The sequence below is a fragment of the Arachis stenosperma genome, chromosome 4, assembly GCF_014773155.1.
Source record: "Arachis stenosperma cultivar V10309 chromosome 4, arast.V10309.gnm1.PFL2, whole genome shotgun sequence".
NCBI lineage: Eukaryota > Viridiplantae > Streptophyta > Magnoliopsida > Fabales > Fabaceae > Arachis > Arachis stenosperma.
In genome coordinates this window covers 42,832,420-42,849,728 of record NC_080380.1, presented here as the reverse complement: position 1 = coordinate 42,849,728, position 17,309 = coordinate 42,832,420, and the positions used below count along the sequence as shown (strand labels likewise).

The window sequence follows — 17,309 nt, the reverse complement described above, 5'->3', positions numbered from 1 at the left end:
TGCATTAATTCATGAGGAACAACAGAGCTCCACACCTTAATTTATGAGGTGTAGAAACTCCACCGTTGAAAATACATAAGTGATGAAGGTCCAGGCATGGCCGAATGGCCAGCCCCCCTAAACGTGATCAAGAGATCAAAAGTGATCCTAAGGTAGTCTCAAAAATGATCTAAAGATCTGAATACAATAGTAAAATGTGCTATTTATACTAAACTAGTAAACTAGGTTTACAGAGTAACTAAGTGTAGATAGTGCAAAAATCCACTTCCGGGGCCCACTTGGTGTGTGTTTGGGCTGAGTGATGAGCGGATAATTTATACGCTTTTTGGCATTATTTTTAGGTAGTTTTTAGTATGATCTAGTTATTTTTAGGGATGTTTTCATTAGTTTTTATGCTAAATTCACATTTCTGGACTTTACTATGAGTTTGTGTGTTTTTCTGTGATTTCAGGTAATTTCTGGCTGAAATTGAGGAACCTGAGCAAAACTCTGATAGGAGGCTGACAAAGGATTGCTGATGCTGTTGGAATCTGACCTCCCTGTACTCAAAATGGATTTTCTAGAGCTACAGAACTCCAAATAGCGCGCTCTCAACAGCGTTGGAAAGTAAACATCCAGAGCTTTGCAAAAATATATAATAGTACATACTTTATTCGTGATTAGACAACGTAAACTGGTGCTCAAACGCCAGAAACATGTCACGAACCAGAGTTGAACGCCCAAAACACATTACAACTTGGCATTCAACTCCAAGAGAAGCCTCAGCTCGTGGATAGATCAAGCTCAGCCCAAGCACACACCAAGTGGGCTCCGAAAGTGGATTTATGCATCAATTACTTACTTTTGTAAACCCTAGTAGCTAGTTTAGTATAAATAAGACATTTTACTATTGTACTAGTTGTCTTTTGACCGATCCTGGATCCTGGATTGTATTTTTGATCCGGTGATCACGTTCTGGGGGCTGGCCATTCGGCCATGCCTAGACCTTTCACTTATGTATTTTCAACGGTGGAGTTTCTACACACCATAGATTAAGGGTGTGGAGCTCTGCTGTACCTCAAGTTTTAATGCAATTACTACTATTTTCTATCCATTTCGATTTATTCCTGTTCTAAGATATTCGTTGCACTTCAACTTTATGAATGTGATGATCCGTGACACTCATCATCATTATCACCTATGAACGCGCGTGACTGACAACCACTTCCGTTCTACCTTAGACCGGGCGCATATCTCTTGGATTCCTTAATCAGAATCTTCGTGGTATAAGCTATAATTGATGGCGGCATTCATGGGAATCCGGAAAGTCTAACCTTGTCTGTGGTATTCCGAGTAGGATTCCGGGATTGAATGACTGTGACGAGCTTCAAACTCCTTAAGGCTGGGCGTTAGTGACAGATGCAAAAGAATCACTGGATTCTATTCCAACCTGATTGAGAACCGACAGATGATTAGCCGTGCTGTGACAGAGCATTTGGACCTTTTTAACTGAGAGGATGAGATGTAGCCATTGACAACGGTGATGCCCTACATACAGCTTGCCATAGAAAGGAGTGATAAAAAAACTGGAAGGAAGAAGTAGAAAAGCAAAGATTCAGAAGGAACACAGCACCTCCATACACCTATATGAAATTCCCACCATTGAATTACATGAGTAACTTTATCTTTATTTTCTCTTTATTTTATTATCATTATTTAAACCAATAATCTCTTAATCCATTTAAATCCACCTGACTGGGATTTACAAGATGACCATAGCTTGCTTCATACCAACAATTTCTGTGGGATCGACCCTTACTCACGTAAGGTATTACTTGGACGACTCAGTACACTTGCTGGTTAGTTGTGTGGAGTTGTGACAAAGTGAGATTCTCGTTTGAGAGCACCAAATCTTTGGAGCCATTGTTGATGATCACAATTTCGTCCACCAAGTTTTTGGCGCCGCTGCCGGGGATTGTTCGAGTATGGACAACTGACGGTTCGTCTTGTTGCTCAGATTAGGTAATTTTCTTTTTATTTTTCTTTTCAAAAAGTTTTCAAAAAAATATTTTTCAAAAATTTTCCCTTTGTTTTCGAAAATTTTTCAAAATCTTTTAAGAATGAATTCTAGTGTTTCATGAAACATGTTTTAGCTTGGCTGGCTATTAAGCCATGTCTAACTCATAGGATTTTGATTGAGGACTATGAATTCATTACTTCTTTTTTCCAAAATATGTTTTCGAAAAATTTAGTAAGAAAATCCAAAAAAATTAATAAAATCATAAAAACAAAAAATATTTTGTGTTTCTTGTTTGAGTCTTGAGTCAATTTTTAAGTTTGGTGTCAATTGCATGTTCATATTGTTCTTGCATTTTTTTCGAAAAATTCATGCATTCATAGTGTTCTTCATGATCTTCAAGTTGTTCTTGGTAAGTCTTCTTGTTTGATCTTGATGTTTTCTTGTTTTGTATCTTTTGTTGTTTTTCATATGCATTTTTTGTTTGTTAGAGTCCAAGTATTAAAGAATTCTAAGTTTGGTGTCCTACATGTTTTCTTTGCATAAAAATTTTTCAAAAATATGTTCTTGATGTTCATCATGATCTTCAAAGTGTTCTTGGTGTTCATCTTGACATTCATAGTGTTCTTGCATGCATCATGAGTTTTAATTCATAATTTTCATGTTGTGAGTCATTTTTGTTGTTTCTATCTCTCATCATTAAAAATTCAAAAATAAAAAAATATCTTTTCCTTATTTCTCTCCTAATTTTCGAAAATTTGAGTTGACTTAGTCAAAAATTTTTAAAATTAGTTGTTTCTCATGAGTCAAGTCAAATTTTCAATTTTAAAAATCTTATCTTTTCAAAATCTTTTTCAAAAATTAAATCTTTTTTATTTTTTTATTTTTCGAAAATCTTTTTAAATATTTTTCAAAAAATCTTTTTCTTAATTTTATCTTGATTTTTGAAAATTATACTAACAAGTAATATGATTGATTCAAAAATTTGAAGTTTGTTACTTTCTTGTTAAGAAAGGTTCAATCTTTAACTTTTAGAATCTTATCTTTTAGTTTCTTGTTAGTTAAGTAATTAATTTTAATTTTAAAAATTAAATCGTTTTCAATCCTATCTTTTTTATCATATCTTCTTATCTTATTCTTTTTATCATATCTCTTTCAAAATTTTATCTTTTTCAAAAATTTGATTTCAAAATATCTTATCTAAACTTCTTATCTTCTTATCTTTTCAAATTTGATTTTAATATCTTTTTCAACTAACTATTTGACTTTTTGTTTGTTTCTTATCTTTTCAAAACCACCTAACTACTTTTTCCTCTTTAATTTTCGAAAATATTTCATCACTTTTTCAAAAATTCTTTTTAATTGTTTTAAATTTTAATTTTAATTATATCTTATCTTTAATTTTCAAAAATCATTAACTACTTTTTCAAAATTATTTTTGAATTCTCCCTCTCTTCTCTTCTTTTATTTATTTATTTATTTACTAACACTTCTCTTCACCTCTCTTCATCTCCAATCACTGCCTCTATCCTCACCCTTGTGATTGGATTCTCCACTTTTATTCCTTTCTTCTTCTACTAATAATAAGGATCCTCTTTGTCCAGATATAGAGGATTCCTCTTCCTTTTTCTTTTTCTCTTCTCTTTTATATGAACAGGAATAAGGAAAAAGGCATCTTTGTTGAAGCTGATCCAGAACCTGAAAGGACTCTGAAAAGGAAACTAAGAGAAGCTAAATTACAACAATCTAGAGGCAACCTTTCTGAAATTTTTGAACAAGAGAAGGAGATGGCAGCCGAACCCAACAACAATAATGCAAGGAGGATGCTTGGTGATTTCACGAAACCAACGTTCAAGTTTGATGGAAGAAGCATCTCAATTCCTGCCATTGGGGTAAACAATTTTGAGCTGAAACCTCAATTAGTTGCTTTGATGCAACAGAACTGCAAGTTTCATGGACTTCCATCTGAAGATCCTTATCAGTTTTTAACTGAGTTCTTACAGATTTGTGAGACTGTTAAGACAAATGGAGTAGATCCTGAAGTCTACAGGCTCATGTTTTTCCCTTTTGCTGTAAGAGATAGAGCTAGAACATGGTTGGACTCACAACCTAAAGATAGCCTGGACTCCTGGGATAAGCTGGTCATGGCCTTCTTGGATAAATTCTTTCCTCCTCAAAAGCTGAGCAAGCTTAGAGTGGATGTTCAAACCTTCAAGCAAAAAGATGGTGAATCCTTCTATGAAGCTTGGGAAAGATACAAGCAAATGACCAAAAAGTGTCCTTCTGACATGTTTTCAGAATGGACCATATTAGATATATTCTATTATGGTCTATCTGAGTTTTCCAAAATGTCATTGGACCATTCTGCAGGTGGATCCATTCACTTCAAGAAAACGCCTGCAGAAGCTCAGGAACTTATTGACATAGTTGCAAATAACCAATTCATGTACACTTCTGAGAGGAATTCCGTGAATAATGAGACGCCTCAAAGGAAGGGAGTTCTTGAGATTGATGCTCTGAATGCCATATTGGCTCATAACAAAATGTTGACTCAGCAAGTCAACATGATTTCTCAGTCTGAATGGATGGCAAAATGCATCCAACAGTACTAAAGAGGCATCTTCTGAAGAAGAAGCTTATGATCCTGAGAACCCTGCAATGGCAGAGGTAAATTATATGGGTGAACCTTTTGGAAACACCTATAATTCATCATGGAGAAATCATCCAAATTTCTCATGGAAGGATCAACAAAAGCCTTAACAAGGCTTTAGTAATGATGGAAGAAATATGCTCAGCAATATCAAGCCTTATCCATCATCTTCTCAGCAACAGACAGAGAATTATGAACAGAATACCTCTAACTTAGCAAATTTAGTCTCTGGTCTGTCTAAGGCCACTTTAAGTTTCATGAATGAAACAAGGTCCTCCATCAGAAATTTGGAGGCACAAGTGGGCCAGCTGAGCAAGAAGGTCACTGAAATACCTCCCAGTACTCTCCCAAGCAATACAGAAGAGAATCCAAAAGGAGAGTGCAAGGCCATTCATGTAATCAATATGGCCGAATGCACAAGGGAGGAGAAGGATGAAAATCCTAGTGAGGAAGACCTCCTGGGACGTCTCTCAAACAAGAAGGAGTTCCCTATTGAGGACCTAAGAGAATCTGAGGCTCATATAGAGACCATAGAGATTCCACTAAATCTCCTTCTGCCATTCATGAGCTCTAGAGACTATTCTTCCTCAGAAGAGAATGAAGATGTGACTGGAGAGCAAGTTGCTCAATATCCAGGAGCCATCATGAAGCTGAATGCCAAGTTATTTGGTAATGAGACTTGGGAAGTTGAACATCCCTTGCTCATTAGTGAACTTGATACGTGGGTTCAGTAAACTCTACCTCAAAAGAAACAAGATCCTGGGAAATTCTTAATAACCTGTACCATAGGCACCATGACCTTTGAAAAAGCTCTGTGTGACCTAGGGTCAGGCATAAATCTTATGCCACTCTCTGTAATAGAGAAGCTGGGGATCATTGAGGTACAGCCTGCCTTATTCTCATTACAATTGGCAGACAAGTCAGTAAGACAAGCTTATGGATTAGTAGAGGACGTGTTGGTAAAGGTTGAAGGCCTTTACATCCCTGCTGATTTCATAATCTTAGACACTAGGAAGGAGGAGGATGAATGCATCATCCTTGGGAGACCTTTTCTAGCCACAGCAAAAGCTGTGATAGATGTTAACAGAGGAGAATTAGTCCTTCAATTGAATGGGGACTACCTTGTGTTTAAGGCACACGGCTATCCTTCTGTAACAAGGGAGAGTAAGCATGCAGAGCTTCTCTCAGTACAGAGTTAAACAGAGCCCCCACAATCAAACTCTAAGTTTGGTGTTGGGAGGCTACAACCAAACTCTAAGTTTGGTGTTGGGACAATACAACATTAACCTGATCACCTGTGTGGCTCCATGAGAGCCCACTGTCAAGCTATTGACATTAAAGAAGCGCTTGTTGGGAGGCAACCCAATTTTTATTTATCTAATTTTATTTTTATTTAATTGTTATTTTGTGTTTTAGTAAGTTCATGATCATGTGGAGTCACGAAAAAAATTTTAAAAATTAAAAATAGAATAAAAAATAGCAGAAGAAAAATTACACCCTGGAGGAAGGACTTACTGGCGTTTAAATGCCAGTAAAGAGCATCTGGCTGGCGTTCAACGCTAGAACAGAGCATGGATCTGGCGTTGAACGCCAGAAACAAGCAACATCCTGGCGTTTGGACGCCAGGAATATGCCCTGAGGAAAGCTGGCGCTGAACGCCAGTAACAGGCATGGAACTGGCGTTCAACGCCAGAAACATGCTACACATGGGCGTTGAACGCCCAGAACGTGCATCACTTCGGCGTTTAAACGCCAGAATGGTATGCTAAGGCATTTTACATGCCTAATTGGTGCAGGGATGTAAATTCTTGACACCTCAGGATCTGTAGACCCTACATGATCATCTCAGGATTTGTGGACCCCACAGGATCCCCACCTAACATATTCCCACCTTACCTCCTAATTAATCCTATAACACACTTTCCCAAAAACCCTTCACCAATCACCTTAATCTCTCTTCCCAATTACCCCCTTCACCACTCACATCCATCCACTCTTCCCCATAAACCCCACCTACCTTCAAAATTCAAAAATCTTTCCCACCCAAACCCACCCTAAATAGCCGAACCTACCCTCTCTCACTTCCCTATATAAACCCCTCCATTCTCCTTAATTTTCACACAACACAAACCTCTCTTCTCCTTCTTGGCCGAATACACCTTTCCCCCTCTCCTCCATATTTTCTTCTTCTTCTTCTTCTTCTTCTCTTTCTTCTCTTGCTCGAGGGCGAGCAATATTTTAAGTTTGGTGTGGTAAAATCATAAGCTTTTTGTTTTTCCATTACCATTGATGGCACCTAAGGCCGGAGAATCCTCTAGAAAAGGGAAAGGGAAGCCAAAAGCTTCCACCTCCGAGTCATGGAAGATGGAAAGATTCATCTCCAAAGCCCATCAAGACCACTTCTATGATGTTGTGGCCAAGAAGAAGGTGATCCCTGAGGTCCCTTTCAAGCTTAAGAAAAATGAGTATCCGGAGATCCGACATGAGATCCAAAGAAGAGGTTGGGAAGTTCTAACCAACCCCATTCAACAAGTCAGAATCTTAATGGTTCAACAGTTCTATGCCAATGCATGGATCACTAGGAACCATGATCAAAGTGTGAACCCGAATCCAAAGAATTATCTTACAATGGTTCGAGGGAAATACTTAGATTTTAGTCTGGAAAATGTGAGGTTGGCATTCAACTTACCCATGATGCAAGGAGATGCACGCCCATACACTAGAAGGGTCAACTTTAATCAAAGGTTGGACCAAGTCCTTATGGACATATGTGTGGAAGGAGCTCAATGGAAAAGAAACTCCAAAGGCAAGCCGGTTCAACTAAGAAGATTGGACCTCAAGCCTGTGGCTAGAGGATGGTTGGAGTTCATTCAACGCTCCATCATCCCCACTAGCAACCGATCTGAAGTTACTGTGGATCGGGCCATCATGATTCATAGTATCATGATTAGAGAGGAAGTAGAAGTTCATGAAGTCATCTCCCATGAATTCTACAAAATAGCCGATAAGTCCTCTACTTTGGCAAGGCTAGCTTTTCCTCATCTTATTTGCCATCTATGTTACTCAGCTGGAGTTATCATAGAAGGAGACATCCTCATTGAGGAGGACAAGCCCATCACTAAGAAAAGGATGGAGCAAACAAGAGAGCCCACTCATGGAACCCAAGAGATGCATGAGGAAGCTCATCATCAAGAAATCCCTGAGACGCCTCAAGGGATGCACTTTCCTCCCAAAAATTATTGGGAACAACTCAACACTTCCCTAGAAGATTTGAGTTACAATGTGGATCAATTAAGGGTGGAACATCAAGAGCACTCCATCATTCTCCATGAAATTAGAGAAGATCAAAGAGCAATGAGGGAGGAGCAACAAAGGCAAGGAAGGGACATAAAAGAGCTTAAGGACATTATTGGTCCTTCAAGAAGAAGACGCCACTAAGGTGGACTCATTCCTTGTTCTTATTTTTTCTACTTTTCGGTTTTTATGTTATATGTTCATCTATGTTTTGTGTCTCTACTTCATGATCATTAGTAGTTAGTAACTATGTCTTAAGGCTATGAATAATTCCATTAATCCTTCACCTCTCTTAAATGAAAAAATGTTTGTAATTCAAAAGAACGAGAAGTACATGAATTTCGAATTTATCCTTGAATTTAGTATTAATTATATTGACGTGGTGACGATACTCTTTGTTTTCTGAATGAATGCTTGAACAGTGCATATTTTTTATCTTGTTGTTTATGAATGTTAAAATTGTTGGCTCTTGAAAGAATGATGAACAAAGAGAAATGTTATTGATGATCTGAAAAATCATAAAATTGATTCTTGAAGCAAGAAAAAGCAATGAAAAAGCAAAGGCTTGCAAAAAAAAAAGAGAGTAGCGAAAAAAAAATTAGAAAGAAAAAGAAAAAGCAAGCAGAAAAAGCCAATAGCCCTTAAAACCAAAAGGCAAGGGTAAAAGGATCCAAGGCTTTGAGCATCAATGGATAGGAGGGCCCAAGGAAATCAATCCAGGCCTAAGCGGCTAAATCAAGCTGTCCCTAACCATGTGCTTGTGTCATGAAAGCCCAAGTGAAAAGCTTGAGACTGAGTGGTTAAAGTCGTGATCCAAAGCAAAAAGAGTGTGCTTAAGAGCTCTAGACACCTCTAACTGGGGACTCTAGCAAAGCTGAGTCACAATCTGAAAAGGTTCACCCAGTCATGTGTCTGTGGCATTTATGTATCCGGTGGTAATACTGGAAAACAAAGTGCTTAGGGCTACGGCCAAGACTCATAAAAGTAGTTGTGTTCAAAAATCAACATACTTAACTAGGAGAATCAATAATACTATCCAAAATTCTAGGTTCCTAGAGAAGCCAATCATTCTGAACTTCAAAGGAAAAAGTGAGATGCCAAAACTGTTCAGAAGCAAAAAGCTACAAGTCCCGCTCATCTAATTAGAAGTAATATTCATTGATATTTTGAAATTTATAGTATATTCTCTTCTTTTTATCCTATTTGATTTTTAGTTGCTTGGTGACAAGCAACAATTTAAGTTTGGTGTTGTGATGAGCGGATAATTTATACGCTTTTTGGCATTGTTTTTAGGTAGTTTTTAGTATGATCTAGTTACTTTTAGGGATGTTTTCTTTAGTTTTTATGCTAAATTCACATTTCTGGACTTTACTATGAGTTTGTGTGTTTTTCTATGATTTCAGGTAATTTCTGGCTGAAATTGAGGAACCTGAGCAAAACTCTTATAGGAGGCTGACAAAGGACTGCTGATGCTGTTGGAATCTGACCTCCCTGCACTCAAAATGGATTTTCTGGAGCTGCAAAACTTCAAATGGCGGGCTCTCAACGTAGTTGGAAAGTAGACATCCAGAGCTTTCCAGCAATATATAATAGTCTATACTTTATTCGTGATTAGATGACGTAAACTGGCGCTCAATGCCAGTTCCATGCTGCATTCTGGAGTCAAACGCCAGAAACACGTCACGAACCAGAGTTGAACGCCCAAAACATGTTACAACTTGGCGTTCAACTCCAAGAGAAGCCTCAGCTCGTGGATAGATCAAGCTCAGCCCAAGCACACACCAAGTGGGCCCCGAAAGTGGATTTATGCATCAATTACTTACTTCTGTAAACCCTAGTAGCTAGTTTAGTATAAATAAGACATTTTACTATTGTACTAGTTGTCTTTTGACCGATCCTGGATCCTGGATTGTATTTTTGATCCGGTGATCATGTTCTGGGGGCTGGCCATTTGGCCATGCCTGGACCTTTCACTTATATATTTTCAACGGTGGAGTTTCTACACACCATAGATTAAGGGTGTGGAGCTCTGCTGTACCTCAAGTTTTAATGCAATTACTACTATTTTCTATCCAATTCAATTTATTCCTGTTCTAAGATATTCGTTGCACTTCAACTTGATGAATGTGATGATCCGTGACACTCATCATCATTCTCACCTATGAACGCACGTGACTGACAACCACTTCCATTCTACCTTAGGCCGGGCGCATATCTCTTAGATTCCCCAACAGAATCTTCGTGGTATAAGCTAGAATTGATGGCGGCATTCATGGGAATCCGGAAAGTCTAACCTTGGCTGTGGTATTTCGAGTAGGATTCCGGGATTGAATGACTGTGACGAGCTTCAAACTCCTGAAGGCTGGGCGTTAGTGACAGACGCAAAAGAATCACTGGATTCTATTCCAACCTGATTGAGAACCGACAGATGGTTAGCCGTGCTTTGACAGAGCATTTGGACCTTTTTCACTGAGAGGATGGGATGTAGCCATTGACAACGGTGATGCCCTACATACAGCTTGCCATAGAAAGGAGTGATAAAAAAACTGGAAGGAAGAAGTAGAAAAGCAAAGATTCAGAAGGAACACAGCACCTCCATACACCTATCTAAAATTCCCACCATTGAATTACATGAGTAACTTTATCTTTATTTTCTCTTTATTTTATTATCATTATTTAAACCAATAATCTCTTAATCCATTTAAATTCGCCTGACTGGGATTTACAAGATGACCATAGCTTGATTCATACCAACAATCTCTGTGGGATCGACCCTTACTCACGTAAGGTATTACTTGGACGACCCAATACACTTGCTGGTTAGTTGTGCGGAGTTGTGACAAAGTGAGATTCACGTTTTTCTTCTTAAAAGCGCGCGCTTTTATATCGGCGCTTTGGAAACGTGCGAGGGTTTAATGCCTACATTAATTTTATCATTAATTGCGCCATTTCCCTTTGGCTCTTTTATCTTGAATTTGAAAACCCAGAAATGATTTCTCTCCTTCGCCCTTTTCGTAACTTCCTCGTATTTCTCTCGCTTTCAACTTTTTTTGTGTTGCGGTGTTGTTTGATTTTTCTGAAGCCTCTGCCTGGAGTTTTGCAATTCCGTGTTTCAGCCCAGTGACGTTGCTTTTGCTCGTGTCTTCTCTTTTACTTTTGAGAGAGCAATTCCAGATTTTCGCCTTCCCTCTTCAACTTCCTCGAAGCCTGCTGCTTTTTTCAGGTTGGTACTAACTTTCTTGCTTCTTTCGCGGCTTTACTTTTAGTTTTTTGGTGAAGCTTTGATTTTGCATGTTTGAAAGTTTGAACCTTTTCGTGATCTTGCGTTTGTTTGTCGCTGTAAACGTGTTTTCCTTGGCTTTCTTTCGTGCGCTCTTTTGGCATTTCCGTCGAGGCTTTCTAGGGTTTTGTTGTTGCTTCTGATAGAGAATCTGCATCTGTTCCTTGCTTTACTTGATCGCTTTTGTTTATGATTTTGAGAAAGTTCGTACCTTTAGCGATTTCTACTTGGCGCGTTTTGACGTTTTAGGAATGCTTTTTTGTTTGCTAAACTGTGATGACTTATGCTTCTGAAAATGCTTGCTTGTTTGAAGTCTTTTTCTTGTTTGAAAAATGCTGGGATGCGAACTTCACACTATTTTTCTGGAAACCTTGCCTTGTTACTGCCTCCAAAGGATGCCCTAGGACTTTGGTTTGAGTCTTGGGGTTTTCCTTTTCTTGCCTTTCATTGCCTGAGAAGTATTGACCGAGTTGTTTTCTCCTTTGTCCGAGATGTTTGTAGTAACCTCATTTTCTTTTCTTACTTGTAGGATTAGTTGGCCTCATGTCTTCTCACAATAATATTGTAGAGATGTCGTCCAGAGTTCCCGAGGGGATGTCCGATTGGCTGGACTCCCTTGTTTTGTTGTGTGTTTCTGTTGTGGATGCTGAGTTTTGCACAGAACTGAGGAAGCGCCATAGGATTTGTGGTAACAATTCCCGTGAGGAGGATTACGAGCTTATTGCCCCTGATTCTGACGAGAGTTTGCTTTCCGACTTCTGTTGAGGGAGAGCGTCCCTTCTTTTATGCTTACGAATACTTTTTCAGTCAGTTGAACGTTTCTTTTCCTTTTACTGCTTTTGAGACCGACCTGTTGTGGTCATGTAATATTGCTCCATCCCAGCTTCACCCCAATTCCTGGGGTTTTATTAAAATTTTTCAACTTCTCTGCCATGAACTAGATGTAACACCTTCCTAGACTCTGTTTCTTTACTTGTTTGTTTCTGCCAAGCCTGGCGGTTCTTCAAAAAAGAAAGCTTCTTGGGTTTCTTTCCGGTCCACCCAGGGCCATAAAGTGTTTGCGATGTATGATGAGTCCTTTAAGGACTTCAAGAACTATTTCTTTAAAGTTTGAGCTGTTGAGGGGGCCCGCCCCTTTTTTCTTGATGAAAATGACGAGCCATCCTTCCCTCTAGAGTGGCAGAAGGATGTAAGAGTGTCTCGCTACACTTGGGAGATGCTTGATGATGTCGAACGCGCTTTTGTAGTTGTTCTTGAGGATCTCTGGGGGAAACCACCCCATCTTGATACAAAAAGATTTTTGAATGATCCGTCCATGGTTCGGACTGCTTTGGGTATTTGTTTGTCTATTTGCCTAACTTGTTTCTATACTTATTTCCTTTTTTCTTCCTCTTTTGTAACTCTTTATCGTGGCTATTTTTGTGTTTGTAGAGATGTCAAAGAACAACGACTCCATGAAGGCCTTCAAAAGGGCAAAGAAGGCAACTGCTGCTCTGAACATCTCAGCCAAGGTGGCCGGCGAGGGATCTTCACAGGTCCCCGTGAAGCCTCCTGTGCCGAGTTCCCTTGGGCCGAGGAAAGTAATTCCTATTCCTTGGTTTCATCAGGTCGATCCTCCTCAGACTTCTGCCGCTGCTTCTGGTGTCCCTCCCTTGAAAAAGCAAAAAACATCCGAGCCTTTTAACTTGGATGCCCCGGACTTTGATGCCATCAAGTTTGTTGACCAGCAAATTGTCCCCTATGGTGGGCTTTCCATGGACGACGTGTCTCTTCTTCAGCATTTGGATTTTATCACTAAAAATAGTGTGAAGATGGCTCATATGGGTGCGGCTATTTTCCGAACAGTTCAGGGGATTCCGATTCATGCCACCAAATCTTTTATGGAGGAGGCCAAGTCAGAATTTGATCGGATCAAGGGTCTGAAGGAGGAGTTGGAGGTGAAGTTGGCGAAGGTGGAGAAGGAGCTAGAGGGTGAGAAGGCCAGCTCTATTGCCCTTGCTGCTTCTTTGAAGCTGGCTTAGGACATGGCCCTGAAGCATAAGGATAGCTATGTCTCAGCCTATAGGGAATTAATGCGCCTCCGGGATGAGTTGGAAACTGCTCGGGCTAATTATGGCGAGCTTCAGGGTCACCTTGTGGGCAGCATAACTGCTGCCTCCGAGAACTTAATGGAGCAGTTCCGAATTGTTGCCCCTGATGCCGACTTGACTCTTGTCATCCTGGACAATATTGTGAGGGATGGTAAAATTGTCCCTGATGACCAGGATGATGATGATGCTGACCCTCCTCCAGTGCCTTCTCTTAAGGTGTCGACCTCCTCGGTTCCTCCCGTTACGTCTGATCCAGATTGCCAGATCCTGAACCAGGATGATGGAACTGTAGATGCTGTGCCCCTTCAGACTCGCCCTCCTTCTCCTCGTACTGATGTTGCCAGAAAGGCTCCCAATCTTTAGCTGATCGTTTTCTGAATATTTGTGTAAATAGCCCGGTTTGTGGGTTTTTGAACTTGTTTTATTTGTTCTTCTTAACTGCTGACACTTCTAGTTGTCTGCCTTGCAACTTTTTTTTGAAAAACAAAAGTAGCTTCCGAGGTTGGTTTGTGGTGGCCTCTTGGAGCTTTATCATACTATGTTTTTATTATGGTATCTGTTGAGATCTTGCTGCTTTGGCCTCTTTAGATTGCTTTCGTATTTATTGTTTGTAGCTTGGATCGTTTTGAGGCCGTGACTGTGGGGGGCCCGACTTGTTTCTTGGTTTCTTCGCTTTTTGCCTCATAACCGATTTCTTTATGTTGGTCCCCTTCTAAGTTATTTCGGTAATCCTCTTTTTGGGCCATTGTTCCGTCTTCTTTTAGGGATTACTTTTATAACTTATTTTTGTAGGAGACCGACTTCGTTAGGTCGATCTCTTCTAAGTTGTTTTTGTAATCCTCTTTCTTGGACCTTCGTAAAGTCTCTTTCAGGGATTACTTTTACAACTTGTCTTTGTAGGAGACCGACTTCGTTAGGTCGATCTCTTCTAAGTTGTTTTTGTAATCCTCTTTCTTGGACCTTTGTCAGGTCTCTTTCAGGGATTACTTTTGCAACTTGTCTTTGTAGGAGACCGACTTCGTTAGGTCGATCTCTTCTAAGTTGTTTTTGTAATCCTCTTTCTTGGACCTTTGTCAGGTCTCTTTCAGGGATTACTTTTACAACTTGTCTTTGTAGGAGACCGACTTCGTTAGGTCGATCTCTTCTAAGTTGTTTTTGTAATCCTCTTTCTTGGACCTTTTGTCAGGTCTCTTTCATGGATTACTTTTACAACTTGTTTTGTAGGAGACCGACTTCGTTAGGTCGATCTCTTTTAAGTTGTTTTTGTAATCCTCTTTCTTGGACCTTTTGTCAGGTCTCTTTCAGGGATTACTTTTACAACTTGTTTTGTAGGAGACCGACTTCATTAGGTCGATCTCTTCTTAAGTTATAGCAATTCCTCTTTAATAGGGTTGGCCAGGCCTCTTTCCAGAGATTTGCTGATAACTTGGGTTGACTTGATCCGACTTTTTGGTGTCGGCCAGTCTTTTTAAGTTATTATATAGCAATCCATAAGACCTCGTCAGGTTCTTTTTTGGGATCACTTTCAATAACTTCTTGCATTATTCTGTGTTCATCTTTTGTCGATTTGTAGACTGTGATTTCTGTCCTGGTTTAATCGACCTTTAGGTGAATCACGTTTTCACCTTTGTCGGTCGATTATTCCTATCAAGATTGTATAGTGAATCTATTTTTCACTTCTTGTTCGATCCGTTGCTTTATAATCGGATGATGAATGCTTCAGATTAATGCGTCTTGAGCACTTTGTAGAATATCTAAAATGTATTTTTATTTAAAGAAAGTGCAAATATATACAGGCGGAAATTTTTCATACCCTTAAGTCGGATTAAATCTCAATCTTTGACTTCTCATTAAAAAACCTTTTCAGGAAAAATAGTGCATGTTGAGATCTTTTACCTTTCCTAGCTATAGTACCTTCTTAGGTTACAGGCGTGCCATGATCTGGGGAGTTCTCGTCCCTTGAGTTCGGACAGTCTGTAGTAGCCCTTCCCAAGTACTTTTGTGACTCGGTAGGGTCCTTTCCAGTTAGCTGCCAGCTTTCCTTCTCCAGGTCGAGTTGTTCCAATGTCATTTCGGATTAAGATGAGATCGTTCTCCATGAAGTCTCTTGGCACTACCTTTTGATTATACCTGGAAGCCATTCGCCGCTTTAGTGCTTCTTCTCTGATCTGAGCTCTTTCTTGGATTTCCGGAAGTAGGTCGAACTATTCTCTTTGAAGTTGAGAGTTAGTTTGTTCATTGTAGTGGACTACTCGGGGAGACCCTTCTTCAACTTCTATTGGAATCATTGCCTCCACTCCGTATGCTAGTCGAAATGGGGATTCGTTTGTAGTGGAATGTGGAGTTGTTTGATACGCCCATAGGACTTGTGGAAGTTCCTCGGCCCAAGCTCCCTTTGCTTCTTGCAATCTCCGTTTCAGCCCGGCCAATATGACTTTATTGGTTGCTTCGGCTTGTCCATTGGCTTGGGGGTGTTCGATGGAAGTGAACTGGTGTTTTATATTCAAGTCGGCCACTAACTTTCTGAAGCCTGCATCTGTGAATTGGGTGCCGTTATCCATGGTGATGGAGTATGGAATCCCAAATCTTGTAACAATGTTCCTATATAGGAATTTCCGGCTTCTTTGAGCAGTGGAGTTGGCTAGGGGTTCTGCTTCGATCCATTTCATGAAATAGTCTACCCCTACTATAAGGAATTTTACTTGTCCCGATCCCTATGGGAAGGGTCCGAGAAGATCGAGTCCCCATTTTGCAAATGGCCAGGGTGAGGTCACGCTAATGAGTTTTTCTGGCGGGGCGATGTGAAAGTTTGCATGCTTCTGACACGGTGGACATGTCTTTACAAATTCTGTAGCTTCCTTTCGTAGAGTTGGCCAATAGAATCCTGCTCGGAGTACCTTTTTGTTGAGAGCTTGCGCTCCGAGATGATTACCACAAATGCCGCTGTGTACTTCCTCCAAAACTTCTTTTGTGTTGGAGGTCGGTACGCATTTTAACAGTGGTGTTGAGATCTCTCTTTTGTATAGGATGTTATTTATGATAGTGTAGTACTGTGCCTTCCTTTTTAACCTCTTTGCCTCCTTTTCATCTGTGGGGAGCGCTTCTGTTTTGAGGTAGTTAATTATGGGGGTCATCCATCCTTGATCCCGACCTGTTATGGCTAGGATTTTTTCTTCTTCTGATATCGATGGGTTCTGCAGTATTTCTTGGATGAGGCTTCTATTGTTGCCCCCTGGTTTGGTGCTGGCTAGCTTTGAGAGTGCGTCAGCTCGGGCATTTTGCTCGCGGGGTATGTGGCAGATCCTATATTCTCCAAGTTGTCCGAGCTGTTCTTTGGTTTTATCCAAATATTTTTTCATGGTAGGATCTTTGGCTTGGTAGCTTCCCGTTATTTGCGAGGTAATGACTTGTGAGTCACTGTAGATGTTGAGTTTCTGAGCTCCAACTTCCCTAGCCAGCTTCAAGCCAGCTAATAACGCTTCATATTTCGCCTGGTTGTTTGAGGCCGGGGATCCGAATTTCAAAGAAAGCTCAAGTTGGGTTCCCTGGTTGCTTTCGATTATCACACCTGCACCGCTTCCGACTTTATTTGAGGAGCCGTCCACGTATATGTTCCACTCTATGAGGATTTCTATGGTGTTTGTGAATTCTGCAATGAAGTCGGCTAGGTATTGTGATTTGATGGCTGTCCGCACCTCGTATTGAAGGTCGAACTCGGACAACTCGATTGCTCACTGTAGGATTCTTCCTGCTAGATCTGTTTTCTGCAGTATCCCTTTTATGGGCTGGTTGGTCCGAACTCTGATGGTGTGCGCTTGGAAGTATGGGCGAAGTCGTCGGGATGTGAGTATTAAAGCGTAGGCGAACTTCTCTATTTTCTGGTAGTTTAGCTCTGACCCCTGTAGTGCTTTACTAATGAAGTAGACAGGTTGTTGTCCCCTTTCATCTTCACTAATTAATGCTGAGGCTATTGTCCGACTTCCTACGGCCAGGTATAGT

The 17,309-nt window shown here is 40.1% G+C and overlaps 1 non-coding gene across 1 annotated transcript; it reads right to left on the bottom strand.

The window, feature by feature from the left end:
* Positions 1 to 4,182: 4,182 nt before the first annotated feature.
* LOC130977262 (small nucleolar RNA R71) lies at positions 4,183 to 4,286 on the bottom strand. Its single transcript, XR_009084962.1, has one exon. It is a non-coding gene; the product is annotated as a small nucleolar RNA R71 (small nucleolar RNA).
* Positions 4,287 to 17,309: the final 13,023 nt, after the last annotated feature.